The 13,222-nt window shown below is 40.2% G+C and overlaps 1 pseudogene; it reads left to right on the top strand.

Annotated features, from left to right (window-relative positions):
* Positions 1 to 271: 271 nt before the first annotated feature.
* LOC107768091 (uncharacterized) lies at positions 272 to 1,337 on the top strand (annotated as a pseudogene).
* Positions 1,338 to 13,222: the final 11,885 nt, after the last annotated feature.

The raw sequence follows: 13,222 nt of genomic DNA, 5'->3' as shown, positions 1-13,222 counted from the left end.
ACCCCATCCTCGACCCGGTCTGCCCCATAGCCCAAACAACCACCCCCCTTTTTCTTCACTTCATTTTTCATTTCCAAACCCCTAACAAAAAAACCCTAAACCACCCGCCCCCTCTCCTTCTTCATCTTCGTCCAAACGACCACCTCCCTTCACGCCAGCTTTACTATCAACTCCTCTGCCTCTCCACTCCACAGACCCTCCAAAAACCCTTATCGCTGACCACGGTGGTGCACTTCTCATTTCTTCCTCATTCCTCGGTGAACCACCACCGATGGCATCTACACTAGCATCAGAACTCTCCGATGGGCCAGTACTCAGCGTGATCAACAAGCGCCTCCATGCTCTTCGCAAGAAATACAACCGTATTGTCCAAATGGAAGAATCTCTATCCAAAGGAAAAACCCTCAACAAAGAACAAGAGGAAACTTTCCGCTCCAAATCCGCTGTCCTCGCCGGCATTGACGAGCTCGAGAAGCTTTGTCAGCCACTCGCAGCAGCCGTCGCTGAAGAAATCAACCTCACCGTTGAACAACAACGCCAAGTTCCGCCGTCAGAGTCCACTGTCGATACACCTATTGATGATTCTAATATCAAAAGAGAATGTGTTGAGGATTTACTTAATCTGTTGCACTTTGGTAGCATGTTTGACATGAAGTCGTTGCAGCAAAGTGATTTAACAGCGATGACGCTGACGAGGACTATGGAGAGGGCGTGTTGTTTGAGCTACGACTATATGCCAGAGGATGAATCGACTGACAACGTGATGGATCTGTTAGGCGAAAAAAGATTTGGATTTGATTTCGATGCTTAGCGGTTTGCTTGTTTCACGCCCTGTTAACTCTCCCTTTTCACATAAGCACGCCCTTCAGAAATGTACTGAGCATGCTAAGCTATGGCTTTCGAAGTTTGATCAGCCCATCGAACCCAATTCTGATGCTACTTATGAGGGGCTGAGATCAAAGCTGGACAAGACCATTGGTTCACTATATTTTACCGTAGACCCTGTTAAAGTGGATGCAATTGCTGGTAAATATGGGTCTTTTCCAGTTCCAGTAGAAGAACATGTGGAGGTTGTGCCTGTCGACGTACCGCTGTAAGTGGAAACACAAAATGTGCAGTATGAGTAGAAGGAGGAAGATGCTGCAAATTCTGAAGCAGTTGAAAGTAACGAAATTCACGCTAGCAATATGGAACTGCAGCAGGGGGAGCAGGGTGACAACATGTCTGAACAATTTGCTGAACCAGAAGAAGTCGCACCTGAGACGGAAGGTGTTGATAATTTGAAGGATGCAGATTTCGATCGGCAACAATCTGTTCCCCAGAGGTCTTATCAGTACTACAGGTGGTGGCGGGAGTTACAATCATTATGCTTCAGGTGATCATGCAGGCAGTTTCTCTGCTGAAGTATGACCATGTTTAGGTGATTATACAATTTCTTTTGCTAGCTTCGGGGAGGTGGTCAAGCTATTTCCCTTTACATAGAATCACAAAAGTGTTTTCTGCTTGCTTGTGCATCGTCCTGGACGCTTTTGTTGCTGAAAGAATTGGGAAATCTTATTTCCTAAAGAACTGGGAAATCCATTTTTGGCCACAATGAAGGTCCATTTCCTTTTTCTTTTTCATCTTGTCTTTTGGTTAAACTGATATCAATGAGCTGCGTGTTTCCATGATCGAATGTAGTGAGCAGTAGTACAAGTCCATGAATCTGTCGTTCTTCTTGCTTGTTTTAATTATCTTTCCTCGTTCTAGTTTTCTATCTTTTCTTAGTTATGTTATGTTGTTTCTTTTCTTGTCGTTGTTCATCATTTCTTGCATATGAAGTCAGTTTATTTTCATTCAGTATGTTGACAGTATTCATTTGTTCTTGTTTAAGTTTAATCTAGAAGTGTGTTAGTTTAATCACTGAATCTTTATTTTGATGATATTTGGTCTGAATTGAGTTCCAAGCTTAAATTGTGATTTGAGTTTGATGAATCTTAATGTCGTTGATTGGGAGTTAGTTTAGTTTCATGTGTTTAATTAGTCAATTGTTAGGATTTCTCACTTAAGATTGGTTATAGCTGCTATAGTTTGGTTAATTAATTAGGAGGATTGGATATAACCGACTGGGGTAGAATGGTAATTTCAATAGTTTTAGGGGTATTTTGGGATTTAAAGTTTTAAAAATGATTAATTTGAGTGCTCTGTCCACTAAGCACTAATAATATTAAAATAAGGCATTGTTTAATACATAGTGGGGGACAAGACATTTGCTAGTGGGGAACAAGACATTTGCTAGTGGGGAACAAGACATGCAAGTGTGGGGAACAAGGCATGCAAGTGTGGGGAACAAAACATAATGGTATGAAAAGCTTAAAAAGGATTGATTAAAATATGTTGCCCATACCTGTTTTTGGGTTATAAAGAGGGTCATTTCAAGACAGAAAAGAGGCTAGTTTTTGTAAGGAAAAGAGGAGTTCTCTTTCAGTCTTTTTTTCAGAGAGTTTAGGCTGGATTTTTAACATTTAAAAGTTCAGCAATTTGAGAGTAAAAAACAGGTTGGTTTTTAATCCTAAAAGGTTCAGTGTTCGGAGAGCTAAGAAACTGAAAAGTGAGTCTTTTCTTTTACTGCTGAATATCAGAACTAGTACTGTTGCTGTTTCATTGGTGTTGCTGTTTGGTATTTCTGGGGTTTTAATTGGTTCTTCCTAAGTTTGCTATTGGTTATTGGCTACTGTTTTCATTGGGTGTTGCTGGAACTCTGCTGGTTCCTTCCTTTTTAATCTATCACTGGGTTGTTCTGTCACTGCGTTCCTGTGTTATTACTGTTGCTGACTGCTCCTTCATCTTCTTGTATTTCTATTATCCAGGTACATGTTCTACAACTCTCAAATTTAAAGGAAAGGAAGTAAAGAGTTGTTGGAATGGATTTATGAAAATTACTGTTTCTTTGTGTTTAATTTGATGTATAAGCAGTAGTTCACTTGATATTTCATAGTATGTATTGGAATGACTTTGAAATGCATAAACTGGACTGATTGAATCTATTTCTACAAACATGGAATATCAATTGTAATTAATCTTAGTTGGTGATTACTAGTTATGAAATATACTGTATTTAATTCTTTTGTTCAGTAGTCGTGAAACAGTTTCAAATAGTTTATGTCACAAAACAGGTTCAAATAGTTTATGGAAATCAGCATGTTGGTTTAATAGGTCTAATTCTGAAATTGCGAGTTCACTTGAGTAAATAACATCATTTTAAATAGCAATGTAAATAATGTTAGTAACTAATGTTAGTTCTCAAATGTTAGTGATTAATGTTAGCTTGATGACAGTTTTTAAGCATTGATGCATTTTTCAACAAATCGTAAAAAGAGCTCAAAAATGGCTTTGTATTCCACATAGTTAATTCTAATAGTCCAATTCATATAATAAAGCTAGGTTGAACTGAATCGAAATGGTAGCTGGTTTGTTAATATTTACAACGGCAGGCGGCGGATCTTAAGTTAGGTAGCGAGTTCAAACTAGAAGGTGTTTCCTTTTGTTTGGACCCGGACTTGAACTTGAAGCCTGAACTTTTAATACTAATTATTTAGGATTTTCTTTATTCTTAGAGACAAATAAATAGAAAATTAGTCGCTTTAGGATATCCTTGAATAAAAATGAGATGAGCCTCGCCGAATAAAAAAATACAAAATTGTGGGGCCCTCAATAAATATTTGTTTCAAAGTACTTAGATTTAGGGACGGGCTGTTCAGCGAATTTCACGGCCTTCCCCAAAAGATAATAACGCGCAAGTCACTTCCGGCGCGCGTTAAAAATTTACTCTCTTAAACTCGGGTGCACATTTATGTGACCCAAATCCAAATCTCAATGAAGTCGAAATGTGTCGCTAATCACGGGTACATTGATTGTGACGTGGTTCGAGATGCATTTCCACGACGTTGCAAATTCCTTTAAAAAAATAATAATGAATGAGACGAGCCTCGACAAACAAAAATACACAAGCTGTGGGGCCCTCTATACGTGTTGGTAAAATTACTTAGACTTCGGGATGGGCCGTTTAACAAAATTTCACGGCCCTACCCAAAAATAATGATACGCTAGTCGTTTTAGGCGCGCCTTTAATAATTTACTTTCTTAAACTCGGGTGCACATTTATGTGACCCAAATCTAAATCTCAATAGAGTTGAAATGTGTCAATAACCACGGGTGCATTGATGTGACGTGGTTCGAGGTGTATTTTCACGACGTTGCAATTCTCGTTAAAAATAATAATAATAAAAGCGATAAACAGTTAAAATTTGCACATAGGTTCAACATGTATTAAAACCAGATAAATAAGCCGAATATGACAGTTGAGCGACCGTGCTAGAACCACGGAACTCAGGAATGCCTAACACCTTCTCCCGGGTTAACAGAATTCCTTACTCGGATTTCTGGTTTGCGGACTGTAATACAGTGTCAATCTTTTCCTCGATTCGGGATTCAACCGGTGACTTGGGACACCATAAATCTCCCAAGTGGCGACTCTGAATCTTTAAATAAAATTCTGTTTCGATTGTCCTTTAATTGGAAAAACTCCCTTTTACGCCCCCTACGGGCGCAGGTGAAAAAGGAGGTGTGACAGTCTACTCTGCATCAAATGGTCAAGTTTGAATGGGATAGATAGCAAATTGTTGTGCACGGCGAAGATAATTGGAGTGTTCCCAGCGATGCCATTGTTCCGTTCATAGAGTTCGAGGACGACAAGGGTCCATGGGTTTATCAGGTTTTTGACACAGTATCGGTAGAGAAAATTCCAGAAGGGAAGTGCGTTCCAAGCCCGAGGGTAGCTGCCGCATCAGTCATGCTAGCTACCGAAATGTTGAAAAATGGTTTTGTACCGGGCAAGGGTTTGGGTGCATCTCTGCAAGGTATTGTACAATTGGTTTCTCTTCCTAAAAACTTGGATACATTTGGTCTAGGATTCAAGCCCACAGTCGCAGACGTAAAATGATCCAGAAAAATGAAATAGAAGGCATGGGCCTTTCTAAAGCCGGTCCCGTGTCTTTCCAGATCATTTGTCAGGCCTGGTACTAGAAAGCGCCTAGTAACGATGTTCCCAGTTCAGTGGTTGACATGGATGGAGATTTGATTGAAAAGTTCGAGAGGTTATTCACCGATGTGAACGTGTTAGAGGCTGGAGAGGGTTCGAGTAAGGCGGATGTGCAATTTGTTGGGCCCAGTGCAAAGATTAACAATTGGGAAGCTACTCCTCTCCTCACCAGGAAGGAGTTTTGGTAGTTTTCTTTGATTTTGTTTCAGTTTATCTGGATTACTCTAGGGTTGTAATTCAGATTCTATGTTCCGTCCGTTTGGATGTATAAACCTTGTTATCTTTAGATTCAATGAAATGCAATTTCCTTTTTTCCCCTTCCTGGTAGTTTTATTTTTGTTTTGCTTTTCTTCCTTATACAGTTCTTTTTATGCTAGCTTCAATGATATGACATGCATAAGGAATCTCTGACCCAGTCTTAAAATCCAATCTAATTTTAAAATAGTAATTCAGGAAATAGAGTGTGATGATGAATCAGAATATGATGAGGATGAGGCCTTTGAAGAGATTAGTAAAGAACTAAGCCATTTTGAAGGAAAACCCAGGCCTAACTTGAGTGATACAGAAGTAATCAATTTAGGGGACCAAGATAATGTCCGGAAAACTAAAATAAGTGTCCATATTGAACCACAACTCAGAGAGGAGATAAGCAAAGCACTATTCGAGTATAAAGATGTTTTTGCATGGTCCTATGACGACATGCCGAGTTTAAGCACTGACTTGGTGGTTCACAAATTGCCCACTGACCCGGCATTGCCCCTTGTCAAGCAGAAACTGAGGAAATTTAAAACTGACATGAGTGTGAAGATTAAGGAAGAGGTCACCAAACAGTTTGAGGCCAAAGTCATTCGGGTCACCCGGTATCCCACCTAGTTAGCCAATGTTGTGCCTGTGCCGAAAAAGGATGGTAAGACCAGGGTGTGTGTTGATTATCGAGATCTCAATAAGGCAAGTCCCAAGGATAACTTCCCATTGCTGAACATCCATATATTGATCGATAATTGTGCCAAACATGAGATTGGTTCTTTTGTGGATTGTTATGCGGGCTACCACCAGATCTTAATGGATGAGGAGGATGCAGAAAAGATGGCATTCATCACGCCATGGGGAACATACTGCTATGAGGTCATGCCATTTGGTTTGAAAAATGCTGGGGCAACCTATATGAGAGCAATGACGACCATATTCCACGACATGATACACAGGGAGATCGAGGTTTATGTGGATGGTGTGATTGTAAAGTCTAGAAAGCAGTCTGACCATGTCAGAGATCTGAGAAAGTTCTTCCAAAGGCTTCGCAGGTACAATCTCAGGCTCAATCCCACAAAATGCGCGTTCGGTGTTCCGTCTGGAAAGTTGTTGGGATTCATAGTCAGCCGCCGAGTTATTGAATTAGACCCGTCAAAGATCAAAGCTATCCAGGAATTGCCACCCCCAAAGAACAAAACTGAGGTAATGAGTCTGTTGGGGAGATTGAATTACATCAGCAGGTTTATTGCTCAGCTCACGACAACTTGTGAGCCTATCTTCAAATTGTTAAAGAAAGATGTTGCGGTCAAGTGGACAGATGAATGTCAGTAAGCATTTGATAAGATAAAGGGGTACTTGTCAAACCCACCTGTGTTGGTCCCGCCAGAACCAGGGAGACCTTTGATTCTGTATTTAACGGTCTTGGACAATTCATTTGGTTGTGTGTTGGGTCAGCATGACGTTATCGGCAGGAAGGAGCAGGTCATCTATTATCTTAGCAAGAAGTTCACATCTTACGAGGTTAAGTACACTCATCTTGAGAGGACGTGTTGCGCCCTCACTTGGGTGGCACAGAAGTTAAAGCACTATTTGTCATCTTACACTACTTACCTCATTTCTCGTTTGGATCCGTTAAAGTATATCTTTTAGAAGCCTATGCCTACATGGAGGCTTGCAAAGTGGCAGATTTTGCTCACAGAATTTGACATTGTCTACGTGACTCGGACTGCGATGAAAGCACAAGCATTGGCCGACCATTTGGCTGAGAATCCTGTGGATGAAGAATACGAACCTTTGAAGACCTATTTCCCTGATGAAGAGGTGATGCACATTGATGAATTGGATCAGATTGCAAAGCTAGGATGGAAACTTTTCTTTGATGGGGCTGCAAACATGAAATGCGTTGGGATATGAGCGGTACTTGTTTCTGAAATAGAGCATCACTACCCTGTTACGGCTCAGCTTCGGTTCTACTGTACTAACAACATGGCTGAGTACGAGGCATGCATTCTGGGTTTGAGGATGGCTGTGGATATGGGTGTCTAGGAAGTCTTGGTCTTGGGTGACTCGGACCTTCTAGTGCACCAGATTCAGGGAGAATGGGAAACACGAGATTTAAAACTCATACCGTACCAACAGTGCTTGCAGGATCTTTGTCAACGGTTCCAATCAATAGAGTTCAGGCATATTCCAAGGATTCACAATAAGGTCACCAATGCTTTGGCTACTCTGGCGTCAATGTTGCACCATCCCGATAAGGCTTATATGGATCCTTTGCAAATTCATATCCACGATCAGCATGCTTATTGTAATGTGGTGGAAGAAGAGCTCGATGGGGAGCCTTGGTTTCACGATATCAAGGAATACATCAGGATGGGGGTGTATCTAGTACAAGCCACAGGTGATCAAAAGAGAACAGGTAGGAGTTTGGCAAGCGGTTTTTTTTCAGCGGAGGGGTTCTGTACAAAAGGACTCCAGATCTTGGGCTGCTGAGATGTATAGATGCTAGTCAGGCTACAACTATTATGACCGAAGTACATTCTGGAGTTTGTGGACCGCACATGAGTGGGTACGTGTTAGCAAAGAAGATTCTCCGAGCAGGTTATTATTGGCTCCCTATGGAGCGAGATTGTATCAGTTTCGTACGTAAATGTCATCAGTGCCAAGTGCACGGAGATTTGATTCATTCTCCACCATCAGAATTACACACGATGTCTGCACCGTTGCCTTTTGTTGCATGGGGCATGGATGTCATTGGGCCAATTGAGCCATCAACATCAAACAGGCACAGGTTCATTCTGGTGGCCATAAACTACTTCACCAAGTGGGTAGAGGCTAAAACATTCAAGTCTGTAACCAAGAAGTCGGTGGTTGATTTTGTGCACTCAAATATCATTTGTCGGTTTGGGATACAAAGGTGATCATTACAGACAATGGGGCTAATCTCAATAGTCATCTGATGAAAGAGGTATGTCAACAGTTTAAGATTACACATCGCAATTCCACCCCATATCGCCCTAAGGCGAATGGAGCAGTCAAGGCAGCCAACAAGAATATAAAGAAGATACTTCGAAAAATGGTGGAGGGTTCTAGGCAGTGGCATGAGAAGCTGCCGTTTGCATTGCTGGGTTATCGCACTACTGTCCGTACTTCAGTAGGGGCGACTCCTTATTTGTTGGTGTATGGCACCGAAGCAGTGATACCCGCAGAAGTGGAAATTCCATCCTTTCGAATTGTCGCGGAGGCTGAGATCGATGATGATGAATGGGTCAAAACTTGCTTGGAACAATTGAGTTTGATCGATGAGAAAAGATTGGCAGTAGTGTGTCATAGCCAATTGTATCAACAAAGAATGGCAAGAGCATATAATAAGAAGGTGCGTCTACGGAAGTTTGAAGTAGGTCAGCAAGTGTTAAGACGTATCCTTCCACATCAGGCTGAGGCCAAAGGCAAGCTCGCTCCAAACTGGTAGGGGCTGTTCATCGTAACTAAAGTGTTGTCCAATGGCACTTTGTATTTAACAGATGTAGAAGGCAAGTGTGTAGAAATAGCCATCAATTCCGATACGGTCAAGAGATACTATGTATGATTTTCTTTGGTTAATTTATATTTGTTTGTACTTGGCATGTTTTTGAAGATTTGGAATGACGAAGGCATTTTGTTCTGCTATCTAAACACTTTATCCTTTGTTACCCCCTTTGAGCCCCCTCTTTCGGGATCAGTAGCAAATATCAGAAATACCAGCGTGAAACATAAGTAAAGGAAGAAGAGAAAAAGAGAAAAAAAAAAGAGAAAAAAAGAATAAAAAAGAGAAAGAAAAGAATGAAAAAAGAAAAAAAAGAAGAAAAAAAGAGAGAAAAAGAAAGCAAAAAAAAGAGAAAGAAAAGAAAGAGAAAAGAGAAAATCACAACAACAAAGTAATTTCTATGACATGAACTACGTTCGACCTAATTCCTTTTAAGGATACGTAGGCAGCCTCACGGTTCGGTCTTATCAAAAACAAAAATTCAAAAGTCCCCAAACAAGAAACTGGGGCAGAAGTTGTGGTTAATGTCAGAAATTTGATTCTGAAAGTCGTAATTTTGAACCCATTCAATTTGTTTTGAGCCTTTGATATCCTTTCTTTCTAGCCCTATCCGAAAGCCCACGTTACGGTCCAAAGAAAGACCTTTCGATCAGTCTTCGAGAGATGCCAAGTCAAGCAAGTGGAGGTGATTCATATCAAGGGCAACACTCTGGTCCAAGTAGAAAATATTAAAAATGAGAGTCTAATTGGTGAAGCCCTTACGGGCACCATAAGGCGACGAGAGCTGAAAGAAATTAAAAATGAGAGAGTCTTATTGGTGAAAACCCTCACGGGCACCGTAAGGCGAAATTGAGTTGAGAGATGAACAAATGAGAAAGGCTTGTTGGAGAAAACCCTTCAGGGCACTGCAGGCCGAACAAGGTCAAGGTTTTGGTGAAGAAATCAGGTTATGGAAACTCTGGGGCAGCAAAGTATGGCAACGGAAAGTTGATTGGTCGGACAGATTGGGCCTATTAATCCGAAATGTAGGTCATAATCATTGGTGTCAGCTGTTCCACTCAGATAAGTCTCTTTTCTTTTTTCTCTTCAGATAGTCTTCCAGTTTTGGATTTTCTTATCCTTAACTCTGAAAGTCATTGCATTTCATTTCTTTTGGGTTTATTTCTCTAAGATGTTCCCAATATCAGTTCTGTTTAAGCAAATAAGAAGGAATTTCAAAGCTCACTACCAGCTTCAAAAATTGCAAAGCATAGTGCAGCCAGAGTATACCGAAGATAGCATGATGTAAAGTGGGATAAAGCGCCAGCAAAAGTTCCATCGGCAGAATGATTTAGTAATTTCATGGGAGATGCAAAGGTTCAGTTAAAGGGGTCAGAGGTGTGAAACAACGGTTCGGGTATAAAACACCCGGGTCATCCAAACTCATGGGGGTTTGAAAGTCAGTCGGGAAGTCAAGCGGTTCTTAGCTAGTGCAGAGGAAGCCAATCAAAACAAAGCATGGCAGCGGAGAGGTCTTCAGGAAAGAATGCCGTCAACTAACCATCACATTTTAAACTGACAAGATTTTTCTTTGATTGAAATAGGAGCAGAAAATTTCAGTTGTTCCGGGGAAATCCGCCGTAGGGGAAAGGCAAGCACCAAACAGGTTTGATATTTGAAATTTTCAGGACCCGCCTGGATAATGGGATTTAATTTAAAATTCTCAGGACCCTCCTGGAAAATGGGACCTAGTTAAAATTCAAAACAATCACGAGTAGCAAAGTCTAGCATAAATGTACCCCAAGGAATATAAGTTTGTTTCAAAATTTGCATGTTTAAGATAGGATTCAATTAGGAGTTTTCAGGACCCTCCTGGATAATGAGATTTAGTTTCTAAATTCTCAGGACCCCCCTGGATAATGGGATTTAGTTTTTAAGTTTTCAGGACCCTCCTGGATAATAGGATCTAGTTTTAAAATTTTCAGGACCCTCCTCGATAATGGGATTTAATTTTAAAATTCTCAGGACCCTCCTGGATAATAGGATTTAGTTTTTTAAGTTTTCAGGACCCTCCTGGATAGTGGGATCTAGTTTTTAAATTTTCAGGACCCTCCTGGATAGTGGGATTTAATTTTAAAATTTTCAGGACCCTCCTGGATAATGGAATTTAGTTTTTACGTTTTCAGGACCCTACTGTATAATAGGATCTAGTTTTAAAATTTTCAGGACCCTCCTGGATAATGGGATTTAATTTTAAATTCTCAGGACCCTCCTGGATAATGGGATTTAATTTTAAAATTTCAGGGCCCTCCTGGATAATGGGGTTTAATATTAAAAATTCTCAAGACCCTCCTGGACAATGAGACTTAGTTAAAATTCAAAACGTTCATGAATAACAAGATCTAGCTAGGCTCTACCTTGAGGAAATACAAGTTTGGCTTTGAAGTTTTCATGCTTAGGATAAGATTCAATTTGAAATTTTAAGGACCCTCTTGAATAATGGGACTTAGTTTAATACCTCCCTTAGATGCTAAGATTTAGCATAAGTTTCACCGTTAGGAAGTTGAATTTAGCTCTGAAATTTTTACCTTTAAGATGAGATTTGATTTTAAATTTCAGGACCCTCCTGGATAATGGGATTTAGTTTTAGGTGTTCAGGACCCGCCTGGATAATGGGATTTAGTTTTAGGTTTTCAGGACCCTCCTGGATAATGGGATTTAATTTTTGTTGTCAGGACCCCCCTGGATAATGGGATGTAGTTCAAGACTTTCTTAGATAACAAGATGTGGCAGGAGTAACACCTTTAGAAGAATGATTTAGATTTTAAAACCATCATTTAACTAGGAGTTTTCAGGACCCTCCTGGATAATGGGATTTAGCTTTCAAATTCATAGATATATTTGGTAGCATGATTAAATGCGCCCAGCATCAAACCGGGGCAGACGTTTTCTTTGTTTTGTGTAGTTTTGGCAATCAGGCGCCCACATGGATAAAAAGGGAATACAATTCAAGTTTTGGTAATCAGGCGCCCACCTAGAGAACAAGGGAGTACATTTTCAAGTTCAGCAATCAGGCGCCCACCTAGAGAACAAGGGAATACATTTTCAAAGTTCAGCAATCAGGCGCTCACCTGGAGAACAAGGGAATACATTTCAAGTTTCAACAATTAGGTGTCCACTTGGAGAACAAGGGAATACATTTCAAGTTTCAGCAATCAGGCGCCCACCTGGAAAACAAGGGAATACATTTCAAGTTTCAATAACCAGGCACCCACCTAGAGAACAAGGGAATACATTTTCAAAGTTCAGCAATCAGGCGCCCACCTGGAGAACAAGGTAATACATTTCAAGTTTCAGCAATCAGGCGCCCACCTGGAAAACAAGGGAATACATTCAAATTTCAGCAACCAGGCGCCCACCTGGAGAACAAGGGAATACATTTTCAAAGTTCAGCAATCAGGCGTCCACCAGGACAACAAGGGAATATATTTCAAGTTCAGAAATCAGGAGCCCACCTAGAGAGCAAGAGAATACATTTTAAGTTCAACAATCAGGAGCCCACCTGGATAACAAGGGAATACATTCAAGTTTCAGCAAGCGGGTGTCCACCTGGATAAAGGGAAAACATCTCAGATTACAATTCAAGGCGGCAACAAGGGAATTCCACCGGGATAATACAAGGCAACAGAAACCACAAGAGCAAGTTTGAAGATATAGATAAGATTTTGTAATGCATAGATCATAGTCTAGGCTAGCTTCTGTTATTTTATCATGGTGTAATAAGGAGGTTCAGTAAGCAGTAGCAGCAGCAGCAACAGTGAAGTCACAGCTTCATGGTAGTCCCAGCTACCAAACATTCCTGAACTACACTGACCTGATTCCTTTTTATCCAAGGATATGTAAGCAATCTCGGAAGCAGGGTGCGGTCAAATATTTCAAAAAATGCTTCCCACGGAGTATTCAAACGGGCAAAAATCGCTCGTATCCGCTCACTTTATCTTTGCACAAAAACTCTTCGTGTTTTCGGGCAAAGAGGGGCAGCTGTGAGCACGTGATTTTTGCCCTATATGAACTACTCCCATAAATTCAAAACAAAATAACTTCTTTTCAGTATTTGCAATTTTTGTGGATATCGTGGCATTTTCTGATAATTGTTTGCATTTGTTTGTGCAATTTTATTTTTTGTTTAATTAATGAAAAATTTAAAAATATGCTGCATTTTCATTTAGGATCTAATTTTGCATTCTTTAATTAATTAGAAATTTAATGTTTTATAAAAATGGAAAAATCACAAAAATAACTTATTTTTGCTTTTTAAAATTTTTTTTAGTTTCAAATTTTGGTAGTTTTTCTTCAATTTGGTATTTAATTAGTTGTGGTAATTATTA

Source organism: Nicotiana tabacum, chromosome 11 (assembly GCF_000715075.1).
Source record: "Nicotiana tabacum cultivar K326 chromosome 11, ASM71507v2, whole genome shotgun sequence".
NCBI lineage: Eukaryota > Viridiplantae > Streptophyta > Magnoliopsida > Solanales > Solanaceae > Nicotiana > Nicotiana tabacum.
Note: the sequence above shows the minus strand (reverse complement) of the source record. Positions and strands in the feature narration are given on the sequence as shown.